This window comes from Toxorhynchites rutilus, chromosome 2, assembly GCF_029784135.1.
Source record: "Toxorhynchites rutilus septentrionalis strain SRP chromosome 2, ASM2978413v1, whole genome shotgun sequence".
In the NCBI taxonomy this organism is placed as follows: Eukaryota; Metazoa; Arthropoda; class Insecta; order Diptera; family Culicidae; genus Toxorhynchites; species Toxorhynchites rutilus.
In genome coordinates, this window is record NC_073745.1 from 250282373 (window position 1) to 250295146 (window position 12774).

The 12774-nt window shown below is 37.9% G+C and overlaps 1 protein-coding gene across 2 annotated transcripts in view; it reads right to left on the minus strand.

The window, feature by feature from the left end:
* The window catches only part of LOC129770687 (potassium voltage-gated channel protein Shal), a 455955-nt gene extending 452352 nt beyond the window's left edge, over positions 1-3603 (minus strand). For both annotated transcript variants that reach the window (XM_055773663.1, XM_055773664.1), the window contains exon 1: positions 1846-3603. The gene's annotated coding sequence lies outside the window, so the exon portion shown is untranslated. The remainder of the gene's footprint in view (positions 1-1845) is intronic.
* Positions 3604-12774: the final 9171 nt, after the last annotated feature.

The following is a 12774-nucleotide window of genomic DNA, read 5'->3' on the forward strand; positions in this document are numbered from 1 at the left end:
TATTCACGTAGGAGAAGAAAATAAAACAATATATTTAAAATATATTTAACAAAAGCTGTCCCCATTGTATAGTCCTACGTCACTCCGGTTATGTCCCCGACATTACCCACCCGTCTTTTTTTTCATCTTTTAAGCTTTAGAGCGTTTTTTTTAGCCTCTAGCTGAACATATTGGTTCAAAGGTACCAGGTGAAGGATAGCCTCCAATGGCTTTGAGGGTGTACTTCGCATTGCTCCAGTAATTGCAACGCATGCTAGTCGTTGGAGTTTGTTTAGCTTTTTTGTAGCTACACTCTCCTTAGTCTTTGGCCATACAAGTGAGGCATAGGTTATCCTAGGCCGCACAATTGCAGTGTAAACCCACATAACCATTTTTGGTTTAAGGCCCCATGTTCTTCCTATCATTTTAGAGCATGCCCATAGAGCTGAGTTGGTCTTGCTGATTATTGAATCTAAGTGAGCGTTCCAGTTTAATTTAGCATCTAAGATTACACCTAGATATTTCACTGAAGCGCTGCTTTTTATTTCCTCTCCCCCAAGATGTAAAGACTGCAGTTTTTTTTCTTTTTGGTGAACGGAATAATTGTTGTTTTTGAGGGTTTTATGCTCAGACCTTCTGTGAAACACCAAGATTGTGTAAAGTTGTGCTCCTGTGGCCGAGTGGTTAGCGTCATAACTAACATGCCGGGTGTTCGGGTTCGATTCCCGTTCTGGTCGGGGGAATTTTTCGTCAAAGAAATTTCCTCCGACTTGCACTGTGATCACGCGTATTCTAGAGCTTGCCACTCAGAATGCATTGCAAGGCGTGTTATTTGGCATAGAAATCTCAACTAAGTACTAATAAAAAATGACGCAAGTAATACTACGTTGAGACGGCGAAGTTCCTCTAGGAACGTTAGTGCCATTGAAGAAGAAGAAGTGTAAAGTTTAAGGCCATCTGCATTCTGCTCGATAACACGTCGTCAAACTTGCCTAATACCATTATGACTAGATCATCGCCAAAGCCCACAACTTCGAATCATTTTACCTCTAAACTTATCAGAAGGTCGTCAACTACAAGTGACCAAAGGAGGGGTGATAAAACCCCTCCTTGTGTGCAACCTTTCGTTGCAATCACATATGTCGACGACCCGCTCAGCTCCGAGGTGATTCGTCAATGTGTGAGCATGCCCTGGATCCATTTGACGCTTGTGCCATTGATAGATAAGAAGCATTATCAAAGGCACCTTCGATGTCAAGAAACGCGCATAGAGCGGTTTCTTTTGACGAGAGAGATTTTTCAATTTTTGTTAAAAGCGTGTGTAGCGCTGTTACTGTGGATTTGCCTGATTGGTAGGCATGAAACTCGTCAGTACCCCTTAAGTGTCCGGATTACGGTGCATTTTAACGGCTAAACCATCTGTTACACATTAAATTTGAACAACTGCTAACATACGATTGTGTTGGTAGATCTTTATAAAACATCGTACATGTTCATTGAAAGTAGTCACTATTGTAGGTAATAAAACAAAATACCAAACAGAGCCCTCTCTTGGCGAACGACAAAACTTATCAAACAACCTAATATCATCGAAATATTCGAATGTATGACAGTAATCACTGAGCTTGGCACAGATGGCAATCCGCAGCCAAACATATCAACCGACGGAGGACAAAACGTGTTCCAATCATGCCATTCGCCTCGAAATAAATTCCATTTGCCCACAAATTTCTTCGTTCTCGTGTTCGGTTCGTGCTGCTAGTTATGTGAATAAAATTATTATAATTCTTATGCTAATCACTGCGAGAGGCGCACCGGAGTGTAGGGAAGGCATTGGGGGTTTTACTTATTTTTAACATTACGCACCTCTTCGATACACACAATAACTGTCGGTTGGCTGCTGCTAAACGTTGGAAACCTGTATGATGCTCTTGAAATAAGAGGAAAAAAAACGATTCGCTTCTTGGGGGAGCCACTAACACCAGCGAGGAGCTTTGTATTTTCCCACACTGATACACTGACGGCCAATCGGAAGGAGGAGCGCCAGGAGTTGAGGAGGTAAAACGCTTCTTCGCTTACTGCTTTTTTTTTGCTGAACACTGCTTTAGCCACTTTTCTTCTCTGCACGGAGGGAATTGTGCTAGCGCAAACACTAATCTGCCCTGGGTCTGGGATTTTCTCGAGGGTTTCCCTAGTGACGATGATTTTCTTGTTATTCTCAACTCACTGAGCATAAATTTCGTATGCAAGAAAGTGATTACACCAACACACTACACAATTGTTAGCAGTTTGAGCTGCTAGCATCAACACTTGCCACTCGTTTGGCCACGTTTGGCTGGTTTTTCCTTACACACTATTATTATTAATTACAGGTTCGGCGTTCATGCAAATGTATTGTTGGCACGGCTGCAAAGGACCAAGAAAGAAAAATCACTCCATGGTCACCACGACTCGCTTTTCTTTCGTCTTCTTCCTTTCACTAATTCCCATTCCTTTTTTATTTATTCGTTAACTTTCCTCCGATCAATAACAATTACAATTTTTTTCTCCGCTTTATTCTACACACTTTGTACGGTTTTTTTTGGGTAGTAAATTTATGCTGTCATTTCATTCCTTTCTTGCCTCGCACACACATTAACCGCACTGCGGGAGCACCTAGCGGCTTTTAATCCAAGTGTAATAAAATATTATTCTTTTATTTTCCACCTCGCTTTCGCTTTCAATCGCCTTGGCTTTATCGCTTCATCTCATTCCCGCACACGGCTCAGAAAATATATTTTTGAATTTATTTTCCCGAGCCGAACATGAAGTAACCCTATCTCGACTAGGCCAGCCGAATTTCCATATTTCCCCGCTGCGTTTGAGTTCGACCAAAATCAGTAACTCTCGCCGTGTTTTATGTTCGATCCTTATCAGCAGCCTTCTAATCGCAACTAGCGCATTGATTTTTCACTTTCACTTGATTCGGCAGATAGCTCAAATGTTATTCCAGACAGCATACGCGTTCGAACAGATGTTTTGCTATTGCACTTTCTTTTGATGAACACACATATTGCTTTTATCTCACGCTTTGTGTTGATAGTATTAGCATATTGGTAGTAATTCACCCTTGCACACTTGGAAGAAGCTTTCCTTAGGACATCAGCGGCAGACACCAACACACAAATTGTCTCCGTTGGTTCGATCTGGTGAGTCTTCTCGATTATCAAAGGAAGAAGATTTGATTCCCGACAACAGCTAACTCCGACGAGACTTCGTGGCAAATAAATCACCACTTAGAGATTTATCTACATACATTGTTCAATTCTGTGTTCACTTCCCGTTGGGTTTATTCCTTCCTGCAAATAATTTAACAATTTCGTCCCCAGTAGTAGCACCAAAACACACAATCTGTTACTGAACGCACGGGAAACAGGTGAATTTTCGGTGTCTTCGCTGCGTTTTTCAGTAGCGGTCCAGTTGCCGTTTCTTCTAAACGCAATCACTTTCTCACTCAGTCCCCCACAAAGTCCTAGTAGAAGAAACAAGAGGAAGGAAATCAAGACAAAAAAAATCTGCTTCAGAGACTGTTTTTTCGCCAGCCGCTGGCCACTCTCGGTGGATGATTCCGAACGGGTGCATAAATTTTCACCAACTGATGCGAAAAGAGGAAAATTTGCTCGGAAAAGCGTAGGTTACCGTTCTGTTAAGCGCGTCCAATACCAATACCAGCAAGGCAGCGGCGGTGATTCTCTCCCGGAAAATCTCCCAGATTCGCTGCTGCTGGCAACTGCCATGGCCACTTATGTTGTATGCTAATGTGGTGCGAGCACATAATAGTGAAAGAGAGAGAGAGAGAGAGAGGGGAAGAGAGCGAGCGGGAGAGTAAGCGAATTCATGCAACTTAGCAACACGCAGCAGCCGCCATCAGCATGTTTGTGTTTTTCTGCCACCGAATGTCAGGACCCGGAGAAAATTCCTCCGCACTCTCTGCCAACGAGAATGATGCTTGCGTATCGGTCGACCAGGCATGGCATTGAGCAGTGCTGGCAGGACTATCAAAAGGCACTTGTTAATGTGCAATTCCAAATGAAATCGTCCAATAAATGCAGATTTTAAAAACATGTATTTTTGATTCGAATTAAAGTTTGTATTCGTTTGGGTTGGAGGAAATATGAGTTTTCCACAGCAATTGGGAATTTTTTGACTCAAGCGTAACTTTTGAAAAGGGCGTATCGATTTTAGTAGGAGAAATCTTTGATAATTTATATCTAAAAAACTAAGAGTCGTACCGAAATAGTGTCGAAATAGTGGAAAGAGTTATAGAGTATTGATGTCTAAACATGAAAAAAATATACACTGAGAAAAAAATCTTTTTTTTATTTTATTTTTTTTTTTTTGCTGTGGAAAACTCATATTTCCTTCAACCCAAACGGAATACAAACTTTCCTTTGAATCAAAAATACTCATGTTTTGTCATTTGTCGATTTCATTTGGAATTGCTGTAATCATTTATCTCATGACAATTATAGTTTTGCATCATAGTCATAAAAACAATCAGATGATACTGTGTTATTCATTGCAGCTAATGATTTGAATCAGGTCGTGCTACATTTGAATGGAGATTTACATTCTTTAAGTAGATGGTTGAAGTATAAGCAGCTAAAATTGAATATAAGTAAAACAAAATATATGGTAATCTCGCGAAATCGTTCTAAAGGGTGTGTCACATCAAATAGCATCACGGAAAAAACGCTGTAGAAATTTAATTTTTAGGAATTATATCTTCAGCTTTCGCTTATAATCAGATAAGAGTGTATAGATCACGTTGGCCATGCTTCACTGTCAATTTTTCGTAAATTTGGAAAAATGTCGTCGAACGAAAAAGAGCGTCGTGAATTAATCCCGTGCACTCATTTCGAGAATCCGGAGTTGTCACATCGGGACATCGGTAAGATGCTGGGAATCGTCCAATCCACGGTCAGCAGAGTACTAAAACGATACTTCGAGAACCTAACCATCGACCGGAAGGTGAAGAACGGCAAAAATGGATGCTCCGTCAGTGAAAAAGATCACAAGTGCGTAGTTAAGCAGTTTAGACGTGATCCGAGAAGTTCGGTCCGGGATGTCGCCAATAAGCTGAATTTGTCAAGTTCATTCGTCCAGTGGACCAAGCAGCGGGAGGGCCTGCGTACATACAAGGTTCAGAAGGCTCCTAACCGCGACGAAAGGCAAAACATGGTGGGGAAGACGCGAGCCCGGAAGCTGTACACCGAAATGCTGACGAAGCCGCATTGCCTGGTAATGGACGACGAAACCTACGTCAAAGCGGACTTTCGTCAGCTGCCGGGCCTGTTGTTCTTCTCCGCAGAGGACAAATTCAGCGTTCCGGAGGAGATTGGCAAGCAGAAACTATCCAAGTTTGCCAAACAGTACATGGTGTGGCAAGCGATCTGCTCTTGCGGAAAGCAGAGCACCCCCTTCGTGATGACCGGCACGGTAAACGGGCAGGTTTACCTTAAGGAGTGCCTACAGAAGCGCTTACTACCACTATTGAAGCAGCACGAGGGCCCGACCATCTTCTGGCCGGATATTGCTTCGTGCCACTATTCAAAGGACGTGTTGGAGTGGTACGAAGCCAACGGGGTCACCTTCGTGCCAAAGGAAATGAACCCGCCCAACGCGCCGGAGCTTCGCCCAATAGAGAAATATTGGGCGATTATGAAGCAGGCCCTCCGGAAGAACCCAAAAGTTGTCAAATCGGAGGCGGACTTCAAGAGAAAATGGATTTCTGTTCAAAAAAAACTACAACCTGACGTTGTACAGAACCTTATGGACGGGGTAAAGAGGAAGGTGCGAGCATACGGGCTTGGCCTCGAAGTATGAATAAAAAGAAAATGCCAAAAGTTGTTTAATAGTTTTTATTTTACTGTCTAAAATTTTCAAAAGGATCGGTCTACTGGGCGAATTTCTACAGCGTTTCTTCCGTGATGCAATTTGATGTGACACACCCTTTAATGAAATCGTCTCTATTGTAATTGATGAAGAGACTATTGATCGCGTTCGGGAAATTAACTATCTTGGCGAGATTATTGATGACAAACTCAAGTTCAATACTCATATTGACAATGTCATCAAGAAAATTGCCAAAAAGTATGGAATCTTAGGTCGATTGAAAAACGATTTAACCATTCACAGCAAAACACTACTGTACAAATCAATCATCTCTCCTCATTTAGACTTTTGTTTTTCCATTCTATTTTTAGCCAATGACACACAAATATCGAGGTTACAGCGATTGCAGAACAAAATAATGCGGTTGATTCTAAAATGTAACAGGTTCACTTCCTCATCTTTGATGCTGGACGCTCTGCAATGGTTATCCGTGAGGCTAAAAATTGTTTATTCAACTATGGTGTTCATTTTCAAAGTAGTTAACGGTTTGCTGCCTCGATATTTGAGTGATCGAGTTGAAAGAAGAAGGGCTTTTCATAGATATAACACTAGAAACGCGAATGAATTGGGAACACCCTATTTCTTGACATGTGCTTCACAAAATTCGCTGTATTTCAAAGGAATAATTGTTTTCAACTCGATGCCAAGACATATTAAATGTGCTACAACACTTACAGAATTCAAGAGGCACTGTATTTCACATATTAGAGCTGTATTTTCTTAACAGCTGAATTAAAGTTTTTTTTTAATTTTTGACGAAGAATAGTAGACGAAGTTTTTTACAAACGGATAATTTTGTGTGGACAGTTTATTGCAGATTTTATTTACATTTTTTTTCAATGAATACTTTACCTGATAAAGTTTTTTAACGGATTATACAGTGTAGAATTTGTTTTCTTTTTATTATTATTTTTTTTAATTTGTATTTATCAGTATTATATCTGACATGATCTTGGTGATGAACTACTATTTTTATTTTTTATTTTGTTGTTTTCTTTTGCATCAGTTTTTTTATAAATAAAAGTAGTCAAGAAAAGTTTGAGTCTCGTGCGCGTCGCACAGATAATATATAAAATAAAAGTTTTTGTGAGAGCCGGTCTAGAATTTTTTTCGTAAAGGAAAATTTCTCGACTGCTCTGGATGGAGATACTCATTGTATATCCAAAACTAGGCTGGCGGTGGGACTTGTGCTCTGGTGGACCAATTGGCTGCAAGGGCCTTGTCGGGACCGTATCGGCTCTGTGGAGGACAAGACTGAGTATTGGCATCTCTTTTGATAATGTAAAACAAATTTTTTTTTGAATTTATATCTGTAGGTAAAATCAGTTCGTTTTTTTTGTTAAACTGATTTTATAGCTGAGAAAAAAAATATTATATATCTTCTAGATAACTCGTCTTGCTCAAACCTCTGTAGGGGAAGGTGGCGGGACCATCATCATCATCATCATCATTTATTTTTACCGGAAATCTCGAATTCATCTGAAGCATTCTAGTAGGAGTTTGGGAGAAAATATATATTTAAACATTGAGACTTTTTTAGTAACTGGGCTGAATAAGGTCTTGAATAATGATGCGTTCTAGGCCAAATATGGTAAAAAACTTTTTTTTTAATTATTCACGCAGAATTGTTTTCAGGATTTTTTTATTTACTCTCTTTTTAATTTATTTCGAACGACTTTATTAAGCTTGTCCAGGTTAAACATTATATAATTCACGATACAAAACACACAGTAGGGTAACACGGGGTAAGTTGGACATATGGGCTGATTTGGGCTACCGCTTTATCTCAAAAAGTACGTCTCAATTTGATATTTTTCATAATGTCATCTCCTTTTATTGTTGAACCGTGTGTACCTAACGAAAAAAAAAAACTTTGGTAAAATTCGACAGGTGGAAGGAAACGGTAGAATGAACACAACAAGCACTTTGATTGTAAGTTTGGTAACAATAAATGAAATTAATTGCATTTTAATTTTTGCATGTTGTGTGGGGTGACATGGACACGTTTCTGTTGTATGAATTGGTCCTACAGGTTTGAGGCTTTTCTTTAGTCCAATTGATTCCAGATGCCGCTGAATTACAAAAAGAGAATGGGCAGACAACGTTGGAAGAAGGAGGAGCTTGAAAGAGCAACGCAGGTCATCAAGAGCGGATTTTCTTTGACCAAACATCGAAAGGGGTTGAAAATGCTCGAACAACAGTGAAAAGATCCATACAGAATTCGAGATGGTCTCAATCCAACTTTCCTGGTCTGGAATCTGGCCAAGACATCTGGTATCGATCCCATAACATTATCCCAAAATACTTTACATAAACATAAGTATGTTTTTTCGATGAAACACACAGTGGTCCAAATCACCCCGCATCGAGTTTCAATGCCCAAAAATAATCTCTTTTATTTTAGGATATATTTGGTAGTTTGAAGCTTCTTATAATTATAAAACATTATTGATTGAGTGAAAACAAATGTAGCTCAGATTTTAAGGTGGCATTTTTTATTTAGACCGTATTGGTTTGGGAATATTAGGCGATTTGCTTAAGTGGTCCAAATTCCCTGTTCCCCTACTTACCACTCGCAAATCACCACAACAACACAGCATGTAAAACATCACAACACACAAACATATAGGAATAGGTAGAAAACGGATTCGCTATACAAAGAGTGATTGTTTATAGCGAATATTGGAGACGCAATCCTGTTAGGCTTTGGTTGCAATTACACTTTTCAAATGACTATGGGAGTAATCATATAAATAGTACACGGAATGTTCAGAACAGTGTCAGTTGCAATAAAACCAACGACTTCGTCCCGCCCAAAATTTATTTTTCGTTATCACTTCCACGTCTTCTTACTAAGTGCACGTTCATGGGTCCAAAGGCAGAACTGTTCATTGATTGGTCTTCTAATCTACCCTTTAAAATTATTTTTACTATAAAATGTCAGTACTTCTACCAAAACTCGACATTATAATATCAGATTATTTTCAGACACAATTCTCAAGATGTTTCATCCACTTGCAAAGAACATGTTTTTCCGTTACATAGAATAAATGTTTGATACAAAACATATGATAGAATGAAGACAGCCCTAAACCGGACAATTCCTTTCTCGAGTTTTGCTCTTATCAACACATTCGGCGATCCATTTTTATTTATTTAGATAAAAGACGATATAGGAGTGCGTTTTATCACATTAAAATCCATTCTCACGTTCGAACGAAGATCAATTTCGTTACCGCAAACATAAAATGGACTAACAATGCTTGCCAATAATAGTTGTAGAACACAAGCTAATTGAAATTTTCGAATTTTCCCATTTTTCTTCAGAGTTTTCCGAAAATTTTCAATCGTCATGTTTGGTTGGAATATGTTTGGTTCAAATATGTGCATTATTTTCATGGGACCCCATCTCCTTTCCAAATTTGGTTCCGTTTGCTTGAATAGTTTTTGAATTATGCGGAAATGTTTCATTTGTATAGCAGCACCCTCGACCAAGTAGTTTCCGAGTCCATAAGAATCAAACAAACAGAAAGACAGAAAAACCCTGTCCTACGACAGACTCCATTTTTATATACAGCCATTCCATGCCAAACCGATATAGTGGTTCTCAGATTTTCGTCAAAAGTGGTAGTTTTGTTCTTTATCGCAAATTATTAGACCCGTATTTTTTTGCTTTTTTGTTAGGGTACCCATTTCCATTTTAGGGTGGTCCGAAAAATCCATTTTTTTGCATTTTTGTCAAAAATAACTTTCTTCAAAAATTCATAACTTTCGAACCACTGAACCAATTAAGACGTTCGATACATTTAATTAAAGTCAATTAGCTGGCTTTTTTTGTAAAAATACTACAGTTACATAAAATTTGAATTATGTTTTCGTCATTATTGATTGTATTTGTTTTTTATAGTTTCCATGGTCTCGGGACCAAAGGCGCTATATTTTTTTTATATTTTATCTGGAAAGCTGAGGATTTTTCACATTACATATCTCGAAACCAGGGAGGCGTTTTTTCGTTATTGAGTTATAATTTTTCAAAGTTAACCGATGGTCCGAAAAATCTTTTTTTTTACATTTTTTCCACTACGAAAATCATAATTTTTATCTACTGAACCGATTCAGATGATCGACATATCAAATCAAAGCCAATGAGCTAGTCATGTTTGAAAAAATATTACACTCTGAACAAAATGGATTTTGTTTTCGTAATTATTGATTATATTTGGTTTTTATAGCTTACATCTTTTCGGGATCAAGGGCGCCATATTTTTTTATATTTTTCATGGAAAGCTGAGCATTTTTCACATAACATATCTCGAAACTAGGGTGGCGTTTTTTTAGGTTTTTAAGTTATGATTTTTCAAAGTTAACATGTTCTCAGTTTTCGTTCAATATTTTTTTTTTTATTTTTTTTTTTTATTCTGTATTACAGTGACTTTCAACTCATTTGGCTGGTTCGTCACTTTTACTTCCATTTTTGGAAGAATGTCGGGAGTGAGAATTGAACTCGTGACCTTTAGCGTGAGAGGCATGGATGTTACCACTACGCCAGATCGCCTCCACTCGTTCAATATTTCTATGCGACTAGAATGGATGCATGTGACTATAATCCAATTAATTGGCAAGTGTGTTATTTTTTTTTGAGAGGCTTTTTTTGAAAGGCAAGGCTAGTAGGTTTTAATTTGATATGTCGATGATCTGAATCGGCCCAGTAGTTCCAAAGTAATAAATTTTCGAGAAAAAATCAGTTTTAGGAAAAAAACCATCCATCGGGTAACTTTGAAAAATCAGTACTCAAAAACGAAAAAAATGCCTCCCTGGTTTCGAGATGTTATGTGAAAAATCCACAGCTTCTCAGAAAAAATAGAAAAAAAATAGCGCCTTTGGTCCCGAGACCATGAAAACTATAAAAAACAAATACAATCATTTATAACGAAACCAAAATTAAAATTTTGTGCAACTCTGGTATTTTTTTCAAAAAAGATCAGCTAATTGGCTTTAATTTGATATATCGATCATTTGAATCGGCTGAGTAGTTCAAAAGTTATGAATGTTTGAAATACGTCATTTTTTGAAAAAAGTGGAAAAATTTTATTTTTAGGACCACCCTAAAATGGGAATGGTCACCCTAACAAAAAAATAACAAAATACGGGTCTAATGGTTTGCGACAAAAAACAAAATTTCCACTTCCCACGAAAATTTGAGAACCACTATATCGGTTTGGCATGGAATGGCTGCACAGGTAAACTTCGATATAACGTACATTTCACATTCAAAATTGTACGTTGTATCGAATTCTACGTTATATCGAAGCATAATAAAGTACTCACAAACGTAGTCTAGAATACATTATTGTGTTGCTGTTTTAGTAAAGTCAATGAATAACTTCAATCAGAAGACGAAGCCAGCCTTTCTCATGATGTTTCCCTTCGTACTGTTGATTAAAGCATGATTCATTTAGAATCCGGAATTACAAAACCTGCTGTATTTCGGGATTGATTGAAGGTACAAAACTTGTTTCAGCATCACAATACAGATAATTCATTGTTCTATCAGAAAAAAAAAAATATTTTTTTTCCTCTACACTTTGGAAATGTGTACGTTATATCGAGGTAAAATATAGATTTAAAAAAAATCTGGAAACGTAATATAAAACGCTAAAAACGGTTTTTTGACGTAGAACTACGCCTTTCAGGAAGGGTGCCAAATCAGAAAACAGGTCACGTTTTTATGAAATAGAGTTAACGTTAATAACTATTTTCACTTTGAACGAATTCTCATGATTTGCATACCAATCGAATCGAAAATTTTCAAAGATTTGATGCTATATATTACAATTCGCTAATCTCTGAACGGTTTAAATTCATGAAAACTGGAAGAACTTCCTTTTTTCCCATACATTTGTTCTGCCGATTTGTGTGCTATCCCTACCCGTATTTCGAATGCTTATAACTTGAACATTTCTTAACAGTTCGGAAAGATGTTTGCATCAATGTATAGGAAATATTACGCGTTTATCACAATTCATAAAATTTATTTAAATAAAATACATTTATTTTTCATGAGATGAAAAATTGAATAACTGTAAAATCTCAAGCGTTATCTAAACGCCCTAACTGCCAAGTTTTGATTGGCCCGATTTACGGTTTCCCCAACACAGACTTCAAAATCGATGTACCTGGGGAAATCCGCTTTGCAAATACACATGCAAGTCCGGGGTATTATTTGGTGTTGAGTGTATTTGTATTCGCTTGTCGTTGTGCAGACCGAAATATGTTTCCCTAAAACGTACTTTTAAACTGAGAAGCCTGGGAAAATCGTCATACAGTGGTAGACATTCGTTTAGCAGCGTTGTACAGTTTTGTTCATAAAAGACTATTATTGTTTATTTTCATCGAACTCATTCTAAAAAAAAAGTTTAAATTCACTTTTTGTTTTCTAAGTAATTGAAATATGTGGAATCAGGTTGGACATTCGTTTAGCCGCATCCTAAAATTTCAATAAAAGAAAATTTGTGCGGCAAATTTCGAGTCCAATCGGTAGCTAATATTTAGTATGTCCACCTCCATTTCGGATCACTTTGAAAACTCGTTTTAGCATCGAATCAGACAGCTTTTAAAGTGTTGCCATATTGATTATAGCCCAACATTCCTGAATTACTGCCTTGAGGCTGGAAATGTTGTCAAATTGTCATCCGTCATACGATTCTCCATAAATTGTCTATGGGATTGCAATCGACTGCAAGCAGGTCATTCAAAAAGCGGAATGTCCTCAGCAAACCATGCCTTCGATTGCTTGGAAACGTGGATCTATGCATTATCCTGCTGAAAAAACGATATCCTCGGTAGCGTTATTCTCAATAT